The sequence below is a fragment of the Vicia villosa genome, unplaced genomic scaffold, assembly GCF_029867415.1.
Source record: "Vicia villosa cultivar HV-30 ecotype Madison, WI unplaced genomic scaffold, Vvil1.0 ctg.001519F_1_1, whole genome shotgun sequence".
NCBI classification, from domain to species: domain Eukaryota; kingdom Viridiplantae; phylum Streptophyta; class Magnoliopsida; order Fabales; family Fabaceae; genus Vicia; species Vicia villosa.
In genome coordinates, this window is record NW_026705649.1 from 234,904 (window position 1) to 254,509 (window position 19,606).

At 31.9% G+C, this 19,606-nt stretch overlaps 3 pseudogenes; all 3 read left to right on the plus strand.

The window, feature by feature from the left end:
- The first annotated feature begins 3,891 nt into the window (after positions 1-3,891).
- LOC131635625 (uncharacterized) lies at positions 3,892-6,803 on the plus strand (annotated as a pseudogene).
- Positions 6,804-6,955: 152 nt separating this feature from the next.
- On the plus strand, positions 6,956-10,319 carry LOC131635626 (uncharacterized; annotated as a pseudogene).
- Positions 10,320-10,471: 152 nt separating this feature from the next.
- On the plus strand, positions 10,472-18,088 carry LOC131635627 (uncharacterized; annotated as a pseudogene).
- Positions 18,089-19,606: the final 1,518 nt, after the last annotated feature.

Genomic DNA, 19,606 nt, shown 5'->3' on the forward strand with positions numbered 1-19,606 from the left:
GTGACGTGTTTTTTTATGTTGTGTTTGTGTGGATGTCACATTCATTGAGTCACATCCATTGCATAAAAACGACGATGGCCTGAAAATGGCAATTAGCCTGAAATGGCAGCAACGACGGCCTTAATGGCAAATAACGACGATGTGCCCAATGCCAATTTTGAGACGATGGGAGTTATACTCCAATGGTACCACATGCATTTTCATAAGTCGTGTCACATTTGGTTTGTATTTGATTTGCTTTGAATTTTGTTTGAATTGATGAGATGTTTGTTGTGACATGATTAAATGATGTTGTTGCGACGTGATGATGGGATATTTGTAGTGATGTGATGATGAGAATACCTGTTGAGATGTTTTGATTTGTGATTGTGCAAATTACTATATTTATTATACTTTTTCATAATTAATTGTATTCTCACCCTTCTGTTTGAATGTTACATCTACATGGGTAACATGCAGGTAAACCAGAGGAGTAGCTGTTTCTACTCTTAGTTGTCTTATGGTGTCGTCCGCTCTAATACGTAGCACCTATGGGGGGATTGAACACTTATTTTTTATACGATGTATATAGGATGTTTTGATGTACTCTATGTATCTAGATATGTTGTTGCAATTTGGTGGTTTCACAATACTTTGTACTTTGAGGAATTCTTATGAATCTGCTGTATGTTAATTATAACCAAGTTTGAGTTATAAAATATGTGTGTTTATGAATTATCCCTATTTCAATTATTATTGTGTAACGTATTATTTTATGAGCAAGTTATGTGTTTGTTTGGTTACATAATGTAACATCCTGATTAAGTTGTAAGAAATTTTTATACTCTGATATTTATTGCCTAAATGCTTTGGGTAGAATTGGGGTGTTACAAAGTTAGTACCTTCTTTTCATCCCATTATGTTAGTTAATAAAAATAGTTCTTTAAAATTATTTTCTGTAATTTAAAACCATGTCAAAGATAGAAAAATTTGTTCTTTAGAATCTTCATCTTCTACCAAACAACATTCTTGCAAATAGGGTAGCCAAAAAAATAAGTTTCTCATAAGTAAATGGCCATTAATCACTGAGAGAGAGAACAGTATAGAAATTAACATTAGGTAATACCATAAAAATATGAATATGGTCGCCATGGAGAAATAAATGCTTAGCTAAGAGTTCAAAACACGGGGCTATAAAGGTGTTAGATGATAAGCTCAGTGTTTTTAGTGAGACCGTCAAAACATTATAATCAAGAGGTAGACAATGACTCTTTTGCGGGAAAAAAAACTTATTTTATTTATGCACATGTCTCTTACCATGTGATTATAAATCAAATCTAAATTTAACATAAAATTGTCCCTGGAGAACACGATAGTCGTTAAATTAATTGAAGTCATGAACAAGTACTAACTAAGTCATATTTCCTAAACTCAGTCCTAACTTTCATAATAGTTTAAATATCATTTCAAAAGTATTTGATAAATAATACCATTAAATTTTGACGTGGTTTAACTAATGGCAGAGTATCAGACTGGTTCTTTAAAGGTGCTATAACATAATTACTTTTTTCAAAAGACTAAAACACCCTCACAGTAGTGGCGGGTAAGCACCATAAAATATATATTTAATTGATTTTAAATTTTTGAATAAAAAGTATAAAACTGAATTCCATATTATTTTTATATATTTCAAAATTCTAAAGGACATATCAGATAGTACTATGGTCGTCATCTATACATCAATGGTATGTATTTTACTTTCCTTATGTTTATTCTCTCTTTTTATTTTATCGAAGTAACCAAACTTAATTTAATTTTTTTAACTCATTAGTTATTTTTATTGTATATGATGTTTAAATATATTAATACTTTTAATATTCTCTCGCATATTTCTAATTGATATTATAACTAATATGATTTTTTTTTACAATTTAAACATACACTGAAATGGTGATGCCATACAAAAAGTAAAAAACTAAATCCCATATTGTTTTAGTATATTTCAAAATTCTAAAGGACATATCAGATAGTACTATGGTCGTCATCTTTACATCAATGGTATGTCTTTTTCTTTCCTTAGGTTTATTTTCTCTTTTTATTATTGAACATTTTTCTTAACTTGGTAAAAGCACACCAAAAACAAATTTTATATTTACGCGCGCACGCACAATATATATATATATATATATATATATATATATATATATATATATATATATATATATATATATATATATATATTTATATATAAACCAAGTCATGAATAATACATTGGTAACTTTTTATGTCCCTTAATAGTTATTTATGGTACCATCCTTAATTGTTTCCTTTATTTGGAAAATAAGTAGGCTACACCATCTTTCGTCTTTTGTTTCAACCAATATAAAAGGTGTTCAAACATTTTATTACATACAAACATTAGATAATTTCAATCATAGACTATAAAGCTTTATTAAATTTGATCAAAGATATTTGATCAACTTCGAGTATTGGAGTGGAGCAAATTCTAGTGCTCCCATATTTGCCTACCTGGATGCGGAAGATGCAATAAATCGTAGTCCTCATGATGTATAATTTATGACGGACAACGCAGCTTTGTGTAAAGCTCTCCTAATATACATAAAGGTATTAAAGGTTTATTTTAGTATTGAAATATCTAATTCAACTATTATATTTATATTTAACATTTTTTAATAATTTCAACTAGCATAGATAATATGGGAAATCAATACTATTTGGATCGAAGGAAGAAGCATTCAAGAATGCAAGTACTCTGGGATATTTTGATTCGGCTCAAGCACTTGCAGATTGTTCAGAAGTGCTCATACACATTAATGAAACATTACAAGTCCAAAATTCTCCAGTAGTTATGATTGGAGGATCATATGGTGGAAGTTAGATCTCAAAATATTTATCGAAATTTTAAATTTACCACTGTAGCAATGTCAAACACTTAATAATGTAGAGAAATACAATAGATGTAACCAATACATATAACCTCAAACATGGTATGTATGATTGTGGTTGCATTATAGTCCTCCAAATATAAAATAAAAAAACATTTATTTCAGGATTTAAATTGTAAGTGTGGACATTTCTCTTAAAACTCTTTTAGTACTCCATTTTGTTCTCATATCATTATATTGCACTCTTATTGAAATATCTTATACGCAGTGCTTGCTTCATGGTTTAGACTACTATATTCGCATTTGCTTATTGGTGTTTTGGCTTCATCAGCACCAATCCTCTACATTGATGATATTATACAGCCAAAAGCTTATAAGGATGTTGTTTCAAGAGATTTCAAAGTAATTTTCCAGTATTTATTTTTTATTTAAATAAGATTTTTTGGTCATGTGTTTTTTTTTAAAAGAATAATTAGGATATTGCTTTATAAGTACCCATTTTTTTTTCTTCAGGAAGCCAGTGAATTTTGCTATGCAACAATACAAAAATTCCGATCTGAAATTGACAAAATAGCTTCCCTGCCCAACGGTCTTTTCACTCCTAGTGAAAAATTCAACACCCGCAGGTACAAAAATATTTTTTATGCCTAAATTTAGTTTAGCTTATAAAAATAAATGTATTGATGTTATTCTTTCTTGCAGCCCTTTGAGCAACTCTTCAGAGTTGTCAAGCTATCTGGAACACATGTATGCCGATGCAGCTGAATACAATCAGCCTCCAAACTATCTAGTTACAAGATATGTAATAGAATCAATGAAGCTTCTTTTGAAAATAATATTCTTGATGTGTCTCGAATCTCCCATCAACCTTTAGCATACATAGGCTCTAGCCCTCTAACTACACCAGTTATGGTCCAACAGACTGTAAAAATAACTTTGCTAGGAGAAATGTGAGTTAAAATATGTAATTATCCATTTTGATTTTTTGTTTTGTTCACTAATATGCATGTTTGTTTATGATATTACTTCACAGATTCAAAGCTTGGAAAACAGGTTGACCTCTTCATGGCCTAATGTAGTGCTAGGAAACACTAAGTCTATTGTAAGTTGGGAATGGCAGGTATATATAATCTCATTTTCATGTGTAATAAATATATTTTATCGAAGTAACCAAACTTAATTTTTTTTAACTCATTAGTTATTTTTATTGTATATGATGTTTAAATATATTAATACTTTTAATATTCTCTCGCATATTTCTAATTGATATTATAACTAATATGACTTTTTTTTACAATTTAAACATACACTGAAATGGTGATGCCATACAAAAAGTAAAAAACTAAATCCCATATTGTTTTAGTATATTTCAAAATGCTATAGGACATATCAGATAGTACTATGGTCGTCATCTTAACATCAATGGTATGTCTTTTTCTTTCCTTATGTTTATTTTCTCTTTTTATTATTGAACATTTTTGTTAACTTGGTAAAAGCACACCAAAAACAAATTTTATATTTATGCGCGCACGCACAATATATATATATATATATATATATATATATATATATATAAACCAAGTCATGACTAATACATTGGTAACTTTTTGTGTCCCTTAATAGTTATTTATGGTACCATCCTTAATTGTTTCCTTTATTTGGAAAATAAGTAGGCTACACCATCTTTCGTCTTTGGTTTCAACCAATATAAAAGTGTTCAAACATTTTATTACATACAAACATTAGATAATTTCAATCATAGACTATAAAGCTTTATTAAATTTGATCAAAGATATTTGATCAACTTCGAGTATTGGAGTGGAGCAAATTCTAGTGCTCCCATATTTTCCTACCTGGGTGCGGAAGATGCAATAAATCGTAGTCCTCATGATGTATAATTTATGACGGACAACGCAGCTTCGTGTAAAGCTCTCCTAATATACATAAAGGTATTAAAGGTTTATTTTAGTATTGAGATATCTAATTCAACTATTATATTTATATTTAACATTTTTTAATAATTTCAACTAGCATAGATAATATGGGAAATCAATACTATTTGGATCGAAGGAAGAAGCATTCAAGAATGCAAGTACTCTGGGATATTTTGATTCGGCTCAAGCACTTGCAGATTGTTCAGAAGTGCTCATACACATTAATGAAACATTACAAGTCCAAAATTCTCCAGTAGTTGTGATTGGAGGATCATATGGTGGAAGTTAGATCTCAAAATATTTATCAAAATTTTAAATTTACCATTGTAGCAATGTCAAACACTTAATAATGTAGAGAAATACAATAGATGTAACCAATATATATAACCTCAAACATGGTATGTATGATTGTGGTTGCATTATAGTCCTCCAAATATAAAATAAAAAAACATTTATTTCAGGATTAAAATTGTAAGTGTGGACATTTCTCTTAAAACTCTTTTAGTACTCCATTTTGTTCTCATATCTTTATATTGCACTCTTATTGAAATATCTTATACGCAGTGCTTGCTTCATGGTTTAGACTACTATATTCGCATTTGCTTATTGGTGTTTTGGCTTCATCAGCACCAATCCTCTACATTGATGATATTATACAGCCAAAAGCTTATAAGGATGTTGTTTCAAGAGATTTCAAAGTAATTTACCAGTATTTATTTTTTATTTAAATAAGATTTTTTGGTCATGTGTTTTTTTTAAAAGAATAATTAGGATATTGCTTTATAAGTACCAATTTTGGTTTTTTCTTCAGGAAACCAGTGAATTTTGCTATGAAACAATACAAAAATTCTGATCTGAAATTGACAAAATAGCTTCCTTGCCCAACGGTCTTTTCACTCCTAGTGAAAAATTCAACACTCGCAAGTACAAAGATATTTTTTATGCCTAAATTTAGTTTAGCTTATAAAAATAAATGTATTGATGTTATTCTTTGTTGCAGCCCTTTGAGCAACTCTTCAGAGTTGTCAAGCTATCTGCAACACATGTATGCCGATGCAGCTGAATACAATCAGCCTCCAAACTATCTAGTTACAAGATATGTAATAGAATCAATGAGCTTCTTTTGGAAATAATATTCTTGATAAGATATATACAGGCGTTGTGGCTTATCATGATGATGGAAAATGTCAAATTCACCGCTCTACACATATATCTGAGTCTATTGTAAGTTCGGAATGGCAGGTATATATAATCTCATTTTCATGTGTAATAAATATATTTTATTGAAGTAACCAAACTTAATTTAAATTTATTTTTTTAAACTCATTAGTAAGTTTAATGATATATTATGTTTAAATATATTAATACTTTTCTCGCATATTTCTAATTGATATTATAACTAATACGATTTTTTTTTACAATTTAAACATACACTGAAATGGCGATGCCATACAAAAAGTATAAATTAAATCCAATATTGTTTTAGTATATTTCAAAATGCTATAGGACATATCAGATAGTACTATGGTCGTCATCTTTACATCAATGGTATGTCTTTTTCTTTCCTTATGTTTATTTTCTCTTTTTATTATTGATCATTTTTGTTAAATTGATAAAAGCACATAAAAAAACAAATTTTATATTTACGCGCGCACGCACAGTGTATATATATATATATATATATATATATATATATATATATAAACCAAGTCATGACTAATACATTGGTAACTTTTTATCTCCCTTAATAGTTATTTATGGTACCATCCTTAATTGTTTTCTTTATTTGGAAAATAACTAGGCTACACCATCTTTCGTCTTAGGTTTCAACTAATATAAAAGGTGTTCAAACATTTTTTTACAAACAAACATTAGATAATTTTGATATTTCTTTATAAGTACCCATTTTGTTTTTTTCTTCAAGAAGCCAGTGAGACTTGCTATGAAACAATACAAAAATCCTGATATGAAATTGACAAAATAGCTTCTCTGCCCAACGGTCTTTTCACTCTTAGTGAAAAATTCATCACTCGCAGGTACAAAGATCTTTTTCTTTTTGCCTAAAATAAAATGTATTGATGTTATTCTTTCCTGCATCCGAGCAACTCTTCAGAGTTGTCAAGCTATCTAAAACACATGTATCCCGATGCAGCTGAATACTATCAGCCTCCAAACTATTCGGTTACTAATGTTGAGATATTATTAGATTTGTTGAGATATTAATGAGATTGATATTATTAATATAATATCAAATATAATCTACCTCATCCTAACCAAAATGTTCCATTTGACTACTTTACTTTCTCTCAATAGTGGGCAAAAGGGGTATGCATGGATCCTTAAGTGAGATGTGTCTCGAATCTCCCATCAACCTTTAGCATACATAGGCTCTAGCCCTCTAACTACACCAGTTATGGTCCAACAGACTGTAAAAATAACTTTGCTAGGAGAAATGTGAGTTAAAATATGTAATTATCCATTTTGATTTTTTGTTTTGTTCACTAATATGCATGTTTGTTTATGATATTACTTCACAGATTCAAAGCTTGGAAAACAGGTTGACCTCTTCATGGCCTACTGTAGTGCTAGGAAACACTAAGTCTATTGTAAGTTGGGAATGGCAGGTATATATAATCTCATTTTCATGTGTAATAAATATATTTTATCGAAGTAACCAAACTTAATTTTTTTTTAACTCATTAGTTATTTTTATTGTATATGATGTTTAAATATATTAATACTTTTAATATTCTCTCGCATATTTCTAATTGATATTATAACTAATATGATTTTTTTTTACAATTTAAACATACACTGAAATGGTGATGCCATACAAAAAGTAAAAAACTAAATCCCATATTATTTTAGTATATTTCAAAATTCTAAAGGACATATCAGATAGTACTATGGTCGTCATCTTTACATCAATGGTATGTCTTTTTCTTTCCTTATGTTTATTTACTCTTTTTATTATTGAACATTTTTGTTAACTTGGTAAAAGCACACCAAAAACAAATTTTATATTTACGCGCGGACGCACAATATATATATATATATATATATATATATATATATATATATATATATATATATATATATAAACCAAGTCATGACTAATACATTGGTAACTTTTTGTGTCCCTTAATAGTTATTTATGGTACCATCCTTAATTGTTTCCTTTATTTGGAAAATAAGTAGGCTACACCATCTTTCGTCTTTGGTTTCAACCAATATAAAAGTGTTCAAACATTTTATTACATACAAACATTAGATAATTTCAATCATAGACTATAAAGCTTTATTAAATTTGATCAAAGATATTTGATCAACTTCGAGTATTGGAGTGGAGCAAATTCTAGTGCTCCCATATTTGCCTACCTGGGTGCGGAAGATGCAATAAATCGTAGTCCTCATGATGTAAAATTTATGACGGACAACGCAGCTTCGTGTAAAGCTCTCCTAATATACATAAAGGTATTATAGGTTTATTTTAGTATTGAGATATCTAATTCAACTATTATATTTATATTTAACATTTTTTAATAATTTCAACTAGCATAGATAATATGGGAAATCAATACTATTTGGATCGAAGGAAGAAGCATTCAAGAATGCAAGTACTCTGGGATATTTTGATTCGGCTCAAGCACTTGCAGATTGTTCAGAAGTGCTCATACACATTAATGAAACATTACAAGTCCAAAATTCTCCAGTAGTTGTGATTGGAGGATCATATGGTGGAAGTTAGATCTCAAAATATTTATCAAAATTTTAAATTTACCATTGTAGCAATGTCAAACACTTAATAATGTAGAGAAATACAATAGATGTAACCAATATATATAACCTCAAACATGGTATGTATGATTGTGGTTGCATTATAGTCCTCCAAATATAAAATAAAAAAACATTTATTTCAGGATTAAAATTGTAAGTGTGGACATTTCTCTTAAAACTCTTTTAGTACTCCATTTTGTTCTCATATCTTTATATTGCACTCTTATTGAAATATCTTATACGCAGTGCTTGCTTCATGGTTTAGACTACTATATTCACATTTGTTTATTGGTGTTTTGGCTTCATCAGCACCAATCCTCTACATTGATGATATTATACAGCCAAAAGATTATAAGGATGTTGTTTCAAGAGATTTCAAAGTAATTTACCAGTATTTATTTTTTATTTAAATAAGATTTTTTGGTCATGTGTTTTTTTTAAAAGAATAATTAGGATATTGCTTTATAAGTACCCATTTTGTTTTTTTCTTCAGGAAACCAGTGAATTTTGCTATGAAACAATACAAAAATTCTGATCTGAAATTGACAAAATAGATTCCTTGCCCAACGGTCTTTTCATTCCTAGTGAAAAATTCAACACTCGCAGGTACAAAGATATTTTTTATGCCTAAATTTAGTTTAGCTTATAAAAATAAATGTATTGATGTTATTCTTTCTTGCAGCCCTTTGAGCAACTCTTTAGAGTTGTCAAGCTATCTGGAACATATGTATGCCGATGCAGCTGAATACAATCAGCCTCCAAACTATCTAGTTACAAGATATGTAATAGAATCAATGAAGCTTCTTTTGGAAATAATATTCTTGATAAGATATATACAGGCGTTGTGGCTTATCATGATGATGGAAAATGTCAAATTCATCGCTCTACACATATATCTGAGTCTATTGTAAGTTCGGAATGGCAGGTATATATAATCTCATTTTCATGTGTAATAAATGTATTTTATTGAAGTAACCAAACTTAATTTAAATTATTTTTTTAAACTCATTAGTAATTTTAATTTTATATTATGTTTAAATATATTAATACTTTTCTCGCATATTTCTAATTGATATTATAACTAATACGATTTTTTTTTACAATTTAAACATACACTGAAATTGCGATGCCATAAAAAAAGTATAAATTAAATCCCATATTGTTTTAGTATATATCAAAATGCTATAAGACATATCAGATAGTACTATTGTCGTCATCTTTACATCAATGGTATGTCTTTTTCTTTCCTTATGTTTATTTTCTCTTTTTATTATTGATCATTTTTGTTAAATTGATAAAAGCACATAAAAAACAAATTTTATATTTACGCGCGCACGCACAGTGTGTGTGTATATATATATATATAAATATATATATATATATATATATATATATATATATATATATATATATATATATATATATATATATATATATATATAAACCAAGTCATGACTAATACATTGGTAACTTTTTATCTCCCTTAATAGTTATTTATGGTACCATCCTTAATTGTTTTCTTTATTTGGAAAATAACTAGGCTACACCATCTTTCGTCTTAGGTTTCAACTAATATAAAAGCTGTTCAAACATTTTTTTACAAACAAACATTAGATAATTTCGATATTTCTTTATAAGTACCCATTTTGTTTTTTTCTTCAAGAAGCCAGTGAGACTTGCTATGAAACAATACAAAAATCCTGATATGAAATTGACAAAATAGCTTCTATGCCCAACGGTCTTTTCACTCTTAGTGAAAAGTTCATCACTTGCAGGTACAAATATCTTTTTCTTTTTGCCTAAATTAAAATGTATTGTTGTTATTCTTTCCTGCATCCGAGCAACTCTTCAGAGTTGTCAAGCTATCTAAAACACATGTATGCCGATGCAGCTAAATACTATCAGCCTCCAAACTATTCGGTTACTAATGTTGAGATATTATTAGATTTGTTGAGATATTAATGAGATTGATATTATTAATATAATATCAAATATAATCTACCTCATCCTAACCAAAATGTTCCATTTGACTACTTTACTTTCTCTCAATAGTGGGAAAAAGGGGTATGCATGGATCCTTAAGTGAGATGTGTCTCGAATCTCCCATCAACCTTTAGCATACATAGGCTCTAGCCCTCTAACTACACCAGTTATGGTCCAACAGACTGTAAAACTAACTTTGCTAGGAGAAATGTGAGTTAAAATATGTAATTATCCATTTTGATTTTTTGTTTTGTTCACTAATATGCATGTTTGTTTATGATATTACTTCATAGATTCAAAGCTTGGAAAACAGGTTGACCTCTTCATGGCCTAATGTAGTGCTAGGAAACACTAAGTCTATTGTAAGTTGGGAATGGCAGGTATATATAATCTCATTTTCATGTGTAATAAATATATTTTATCGAAATAACCAAACTTAATTTTTTTTAACTCATTAGTTATTTTTATTGTATATGATGTTTAAATATATTAATACTTTTAATATTCTCTCGCATATTTCTAATTGATATTATAACTAATATGATTTTTTTTACAATTTAAACATACACTGAAATGGTGATGCCATACAAAAAGTAAAAAACTAAATCCCATATTGTTTTAGTATATTTCAAAATTCTAAAGGACATATCAGATAGTACTATGGTCGTCATCTTTACATCAATGGTATGTCTTTTTCTTTCCTTATGTTTATTTACTCTTTTTATTATTGAACATTTTTGTTAACTTGGTAAAAGCACACCAAAAACAAATTTTATATTTACGCGCGCATGCACAATATATATATATATATATATATATATATATATATATATATATATATATATATATATATATATATATATATATAAACCAAGTCATGACTAATACATTGGTAACTTTTTGTGTCCCTTAATAGTTATTTATGGTACCATCCTTAATTGTTTCCTTTATTTGGAAAATAAGTAGGCTACACCATCTTTCGTCTTTGGTTTCAACCAATATAAAAGTGTTCAAACATTTTATTACATACAAACATTAGATAATTTCAATCATAGACTATAAAGCTTTATTAAATTTGATCAAAGATATTTGATCAACTTCGAGTATTGGAGTGGAGCAAATTCTAGTGCTCCCATATTTGCCTACCTGGGTGCGGAAGATGCAATAAATCGTAGTCCTCATGATGTAAAATTTATGACGGACAACGCAGCTTCGTGTAAAGCTCTCCTAATATACATAAAGGTATTATAGGTTTATTTTAGTATTGAGATATCTAATTCAACTATTATATTTATATTTAACATTTTTTAATAATTTCAACTAGCATAGATAATATGGGAAATCAATACTATTTGGATCGAAGGAAGAAGCATTCAAGAATGCAAGTACTCTGGGATATTTTGATTCGGCTCAAGCACTTGCAGATTGTTCAGAAGTGCTCATACACATTAATGAAACATTACAAGTCCAAAATTCTCCAGTAGTTGTGATTGGAGGATCATATGGTGGAAGTTAGATCTCAAAATATTTATCAAAATTTTAAATTTACCATTGTAGCAATGTCAAACACTTAATAATGTAGAGAAATACAATAGATGTAACCAATATATATAACCTCAAACATGGTATGTATGATTGTGGTTGCATTATAGTCCTCCAAATATAAAATAAAAAAACATTTATTTCAGGATTAAAATTGTAAGTGTGGACATTTCTCTTAAAACTCTTTTAGTACTCCATTTTGTTCTCATATCTTTATATTGCACTCTTATTGAAATATCTTATACGCAGTGCTTGCTTCATGGTTTAGACTACTATATTCGCATTTGTTTATTGGTGTTTTGGCTTCATCAGCACCAATCCTCTACATTGATGATATTATACAGCCAAAAGCTTATAAGGATGTTGTTTCAAGAGATTTCAAAGTAATTTACCAGTATTTATTTTTTATTTAAATAAGATTTTTTGGTCATGTGTTTTTTTTAAAAGAATAATTAGGATATTGCTTTATAAGTACCCATTTTGTTTTTTTCTTCAGGAAACCAGTGAATTTTGCTATGAAACAATACAAAAATTCTGATCTGAAATTGACAAAATAGATTCCTTGCCCAACGGTCTTTTCACTCCTAGTGAAAAATTCAACACTCGCAGGTACAAAGATATTTTTTATGCCTAAATTTAGTTTAGCTTATAAAAATAAATGTATTGATGTTATTCTTTCTTGCAGCCTGTCATACCCCAAAATTTACCTCCCACACTGTTCTCATAACAAAAGCAAGGTTCAAATCTCAAGGCATGGCTCATCCAAATAATCCAGATGATTCACAGTCAACTGATCCAAATTGAAAGGTCAATCATAATCAAGGCATGATTCAAACCATAATCATTGGGCAAACATCAAGTATAGGGTGCATAACCATCATTTGATCAAGAATTGATCATGATTCCATTAATAGAAACTCAGAGATGAACAAGTATAAAAAGGTTCAAATTAGGGTTTCTTAGGAGAAAGTCAACCCAACTTTGACTGGGCATAACTTTCACATGGAACATCAGAAATTCCCCACTCAAAGCCTATTTTGAAGGAAATTGAATTCTCTACAACTTTGTGTCTCACAAGCCAGGGCTAGAAATGCTTCATTTAAGAGATACAAGGCAAAAGATTACAGGTCATTTTCAGGCATCCTTCAAAAGCAGTTTTTTCCCAAAGAGAATATGATCAAGATAAAAGCTTCAAATGAAAAATATGTTCCAAAGTGGCTTGTAGAGGACCTCTTGAGGTTTCCAAAAAGTATTAGAACTCCTTCATAGCCCAAATATTGAAGGAGATATGCTTGATCAAAGTTAGGTGATTTTCAGGGACCAAAAGTGAAAAAGGAGGGTTCAAATGGAAAAAACTTTGCAAAAGGGCCCATAATATTTTCATACAAACTTGGTCCACAAGCTATTAGCATGCCCAAAAACCACTTGCCACGAAAATTGGCATTATATTTGAATTAATGTTTTTTTATTTCATTTTTATGATTTAATAAAGACTAAAAATCAAATATTTTGTTAAAATTATATTTTTATTTGATTTCCAATCAGAATTAATGACCAAATATGATGTAATTTCGTGCATAGTGATTGGAGAAGGAAGTTAATACAAATTATGACCAAAATAGCAAGATTTTATTCAAGAAAATAAAATCAATTTCTCAAATTAGGAAGATTGGATTTAAGTGAGGTTTTGGACAAAGATTTACCCTAATTCTATTCTCCTATAAGTAGTAAACACTAGCCAAGAGACTAGGGGACGGAAAATCTGGAGAAAGAGACACTTGCAAGAACGAAAAAATCACCAAGAAAATACAAATTCGATTTTGGCAATTGTGAGGCTTCCAAGAAGAATTAAAGGTTGCAAAAGGTTTGTGGGAGGATTCTGAACGCATCTGGATCATAGCACTACATCAGCACCCCCAGATTTCTCTCCATTCAGTCCAAGTAAGTCGCTTCAGAACCTTGATCGATTAGCATGATATACACATTTTCATGATGTTTTGATTGCATATTTGCTGTTGTCTTATTGCTGTGAACGTTTTTTATGATTGAATTGAAGTTTGTTTGGTTTGTTCGTGAGTTGCCATTAACGACCAAGTGAGGTTTTCTAGGGTTTTAATTGGGGTTTTCCAGTAGGGGTGAAATTGGGGCAAGATAATAGCATGGTTAGGTTCGGGTGATGAAAACGAGTGGATCAAAGGAGTCGCGAAATATTTTTATGCCAAGGTGTTCTATTCGCTGTTTTCCAGGTCAAAAGGCTACAGACAAAACCGTAGCAAAATCGTAGCTAAATTAACAAAGAATTGCAGGTCTGGGGGTGGAAGACGATGAGCTGGCATCGTCTGGTTCGTTAGTTTAAATTTCGCGCGCTTGAATTTCTGTTTAGAGGCATTATTTTATTTATTGAACCGAGCGCGTATATTAAACAAGTGATTCGTTTGGTTGAGTTGGTTAATGATTGCGTCTGGGAGTGGAGGGTCGCAGGTTCGAGCCCTCCCTCCAGCATTTATTTTTCTGAATTTTCTAATGTAATCTGGTGCGTCTTAATCTCTAACCTCCACCATGTACCCTCATGATCTAATCCTTTGATTCTACCACTGACCAGATCTGACGCCTCTGATTCTGTGACCATACCCTACACCCTAATTAGAACCACACTGAATTAAAACCTTAATAAATTAAATAAAACTTTAATTATTTTGTTTATTTTAATTAAAATACTTATTTTAATATATATTAATTATGTTATGATTATTTTTTTAATAAAATAAATACATGATAATTATACTAAAATTTTTAATTTGTTATTCGTGCCGATTAAATCGATTGATCGCTATGGTTAACAATAATTTTAATTAAAATACTGTTAAATTAAAATAAAAATCAAACTAAATTCGATTAAATGGCTGCAATCATCTTATTGATTGTGGTGATTAATCTTGCCTCATTCTAAATTTAATCTGTTATTATTTGTAACCGTATCAACCGGTTATGAGAGGTGACAGTATAAAAAGTGAAAATTCATAAAATAATAAAATACAATAAGTTGTTATTAGTGATAATCGAATTAATCGATTTGAATTGGTAACAATGCAAATCCTTAATCTTTTAACTATGGTGATCAAACCTATTGATCGTTGCGGTTAATTGTGCCAAATCAGGGTTGTACGCCCCAAACCCTAATAATTCTAAAATCCATACAAATAAACAATACAAACAAACTGCGATAGGCTAACTAAAAAGCCTCTAAAAAAAACCATATCAAATCAAATTCAAACTCTAAATGGCGTACAACCTTTCCCGAACTACGTAGACTCTGATCCTCCCTAAGGAGGTACGTAGGCACTTGGCAACAAGGCGAGTCCCCCTCCTCAAAATCTCAATTTTCCCCCTGTTCGATTCTTTAGCTATAAAACCTTAACAGTTAGCCATAAACCTTTATCTTTAAATGTTAGCCTTTAGGAAAGGGTTGAGGGTGCCTAACACCTTCCCTCGACCCGAATATAGTATCTTACCCCGATCTCTCAACTACGTAAGGTTTCCTATTCGCCTTGGTAGAATAGGTGGCGACTCTCTAAGTTATAATTTTTAGGCAGGTTGCTACACAGCCCTTTGAGCAACTCTTCAGAGTTGTCAAGCTATCTGGAACATATGTATGCCGATGCAGCTGAATACAATCAGCCTCCAAACTATCAAGTTACAAGATATGTAATAGAATCAATGAAGCTTCTTTTGGAAATAATATTCTTGATACGATATATACAGGCGTTGTGGCTTATCATGATGATGGAAAATGTCAAATTCATCGCTCTACACATATATCTGAGTCTATTGTAAGTTCGGAATGGCAGGTATATATAATCTCATTTTCATGTGTAATAAATGTATTTTATTGAAGTAACCAAACTTAATTTAAATTATTTTTTTAAACTCATTAGTAATTTTAATTGTATATTCTGTTTAAATATATTAATACTTTTCTCGCATATTTCTAATTGATATTATAACTAATACGATTTTTTTTTACAATTTAAACATACACTGAAATTGCGATGCCATAAAAAAAGTATAAATTAAATCCCATATTGTTTTAGTATATATCAAAATGCTATAAGACATATCAGATAGTACTATGGTCGTCATCTTTACATCAATGGTATGTCTTTGTAACACCCCACACATATTTGTCTAGAATAATATGCATAAAGTATTAAATATGGTTCATGAGACAACAGTTACATAATGTTTGCAGCGGAAAATAGAAGTACACGAATACAAAAGCCGAATGTATCATGGCCAAAATACAGGTACATCACAACGGTACATATCCGAAATACATAAACTAGCAAGCACGATAAGAGCTAAAAGAAATATCCAAGCATCGCCAAGAGATCTAATCCATCTTTCCCTTACCGCGATCTTGCCTCGAACCACCTGAAAAATAATAATTGGAATGGGATGAGATTACTAAATCTCAGTGAGTCCACCTATCCTATTAGTCCGCTCGGATCAAAAGGGAACATACAAAATAAGCGAATCCACCATGGATTCGGGGTTATTCTCGCGTCCGGTACAAATACGGAATAAACAAGGCGACTTATCCACCATTGGACTTGTCTCAAGCAAATGCACATTGTATAACAAACAAGTATGCAAACCCGCATCCACATACGGGGAATCCAGAAGTGTAAATAACCCCGGCTAGGATTATGGAATAAATGCATCCTCGATGAGTAACCTCCTGCCTATTTGTCAAGGGACTTGTACAAGCACACTGCAGGATGGTTAAACGAGTCCACACAAGCCTAAATGGTCGTGCGATGACCTGGCCTAATTGGCGTCATCATCCCGTTAAGCTCCTTCACGCTAGTGAGTTACGCCGAGTACAAACTGCCACCTTGACGCCTGAGCCCATCGGGCGAAAGCCTAGTGTTAGTCTACGTGACTTCACTAGAGGTGAGTTATCACATTATGCATTAGCCTACATAGCCGCATAACCCCACCATACCGAGCACGCACGTGTGTTAATGCCAGGTGAGTAAAAACCCGTACGGAAACTCACGAGCACACTGCAACGGTAGCTCAGATGCACACCATATCGAACAATACACATGAACGGGTTATTCCATTGGACTACACGGTCCGGGAGGGCTCATAGACTACACGGTCAGAGCAACGTCCCAATCTAGCCTGCCGGCCACTTCGATTCAAGCATACAAAAATATGACATAAAGTCAAGGTCACAAACAAGACAAGCAATCCGATCGTTCAACCAAAACGACGGAGTTTTCATACTTCCAGCATAGCATACAATAATATAGCATAGTATTTGAAGAGAAAAAATTCATTATAACAGCATATTATCCAAATATTATTCATGTCGCTCTTTACTAAAGGTACGTCTGATATGCCGAAAAATAATATTCAAACACCGAGGCTAATTTTCCTAGATAGTATATTTAATTAGCTTTCCAACGGTATAAAGTTTGCGCGAAACGGACTTACGACGCAAAAGTTATGAATTTCCGAAGTTTTGGAAAATCTGCCCCAAACAGCAATGTAACGGGTTACATGAATCATGTAACCGGTTACATCACTGTGAAACTGCGTTTTTCACCCTTTTTCACACATGTAACCGGTTACGTCAACCATGTAACCGGTTACATGACTGACAGACCCAAAAATCTGCATTTTAAGAGTTCTAAACCAGTCCCAAATGTCCAACAATCAATCCCATGCATCTCCAACTCAGTTCTAACGAATTTGTGATATACAAGCACAATCAGAATCATCAGTAGGTACGGATTATATCAGGACTAACATAATTAGCATTATTGATTCATACATTACTCACATTCCCAAATCCCCAATTGAAAACCCTCACATGCAAACCCCAAGTTCTCTAACTATGGACTCACCTCAGAGATGAAATCAGATGATGATGATGCTGATGGTGCTGAAGCAAGATGAAGATGATGGAAAGAGCAAGATTTGGGGAAGAATTGGTTGCATGCAAGGTTGAACAATGGGACCAAGTTTGAGACTTCCTCTTCTCTTCCTGTCTTCCCACGTTCTCCTCTCTTTCTCTCTTTCACAAAATTCTGGTTTTTTTTTTTTGGAAAAGAAAAGAATGATCAACCAAACATGTCTCTATTCTACTTAAGGGTGAAAATACCATTATACTCTTCCTATTACCACCAATAGGTTTAGTTAGCACTAAAGATCAATTAGTGAAATATACATCATATTTATCCATCTTACTTTATACTAATTACATTAGTAAGAAGGATGATCGAATAAATATAATACCGGGCATTACATTCTCCCCCCCTTAAATAGAATTCGTCCTCGAATTCAGAATCTTACCAAAATAAGTGAGGGTAGGATTCCCGCATCTCTGACTCAAGCTCCCACGTAGCTTCCTCAGGACGCGTCTCATCCCACATCACCTTCACGATAGGTATCTCCTTACTCCGTAGAGACTTGCTCGCACGCTCCAGGATACGGTAAGGTTGAGGATCATAGGAAAGATCTGGTTCTACCTCCACAGAATCCGGAAGGATAGGATGAAAGGTATCGGGTACGAACTTTCGGAGCTGAGATACGTGGAATACGTCATGCAGCCCGGATAGTGAAGGTGGTAATGCCAACTGATAAGCCACCTCACCTATCCGGCTCATAATCTGATATGGTCCCACATACCTCGGACTGAGTTTTCGCGTTTTGAACGGTCCTCCCAACCTCAATCTTGGAGTGACCTTCAAATACACATGATCACCAACTTCAAATTCTAAGGGTCTCCTTCGCTTGTCCGCATAGTTCTTTTGTCGGTCTTGGGCTTTCTTGAGATTATCTCGGATCATCTTAACTTTCTCGGTGGTTTCTTGTATAATCTCCGGTCCAAGAATACTCTTCTCCCCTACTTCGGCCCAACACAAAGGTGATCGACATTTTCTCCCGTATAGAGCTTCATAGGGAGCCATACCCAAACTAGCATGGTAACTGTTATTGTATGCGAACTCTATCAATGGCAAATGATCCTTCCAACTCCCACCTTCTTCTAGAATGCAAGCTCTCAACATATCCTCTATCGTCTGGATCGTCCTCTCCGTCTGCCCATCAGATTGAGGATGGTTAGACGTACTCATATCCAATCTAGTCCCTAATTCCTTATGAAACATCTTCCAAAATCTCAAAGTGAATTTTGGATCACGATCAGACACTATACTGGACGGCACGCCATGCAACCGTACAATCTCTGCTATGAAAAGCCTTGCGAGATGAATCACCTTGTGAGTGGTCTTTACAGGTAAAAAGTGAGCAGACTTAGTCAACCTGTCCACTATTACCCATATAGAGTCATGTCCGCCTCGGGCACGAGGTAAACCCACAATGAAATCCATAGAGATAGAATCCCATTTCCACGTTGGCACCTCTAGTGGTTGCAACATTCCTCCTGGCCTCTGGTGTTCAATCTTAACCTATTGG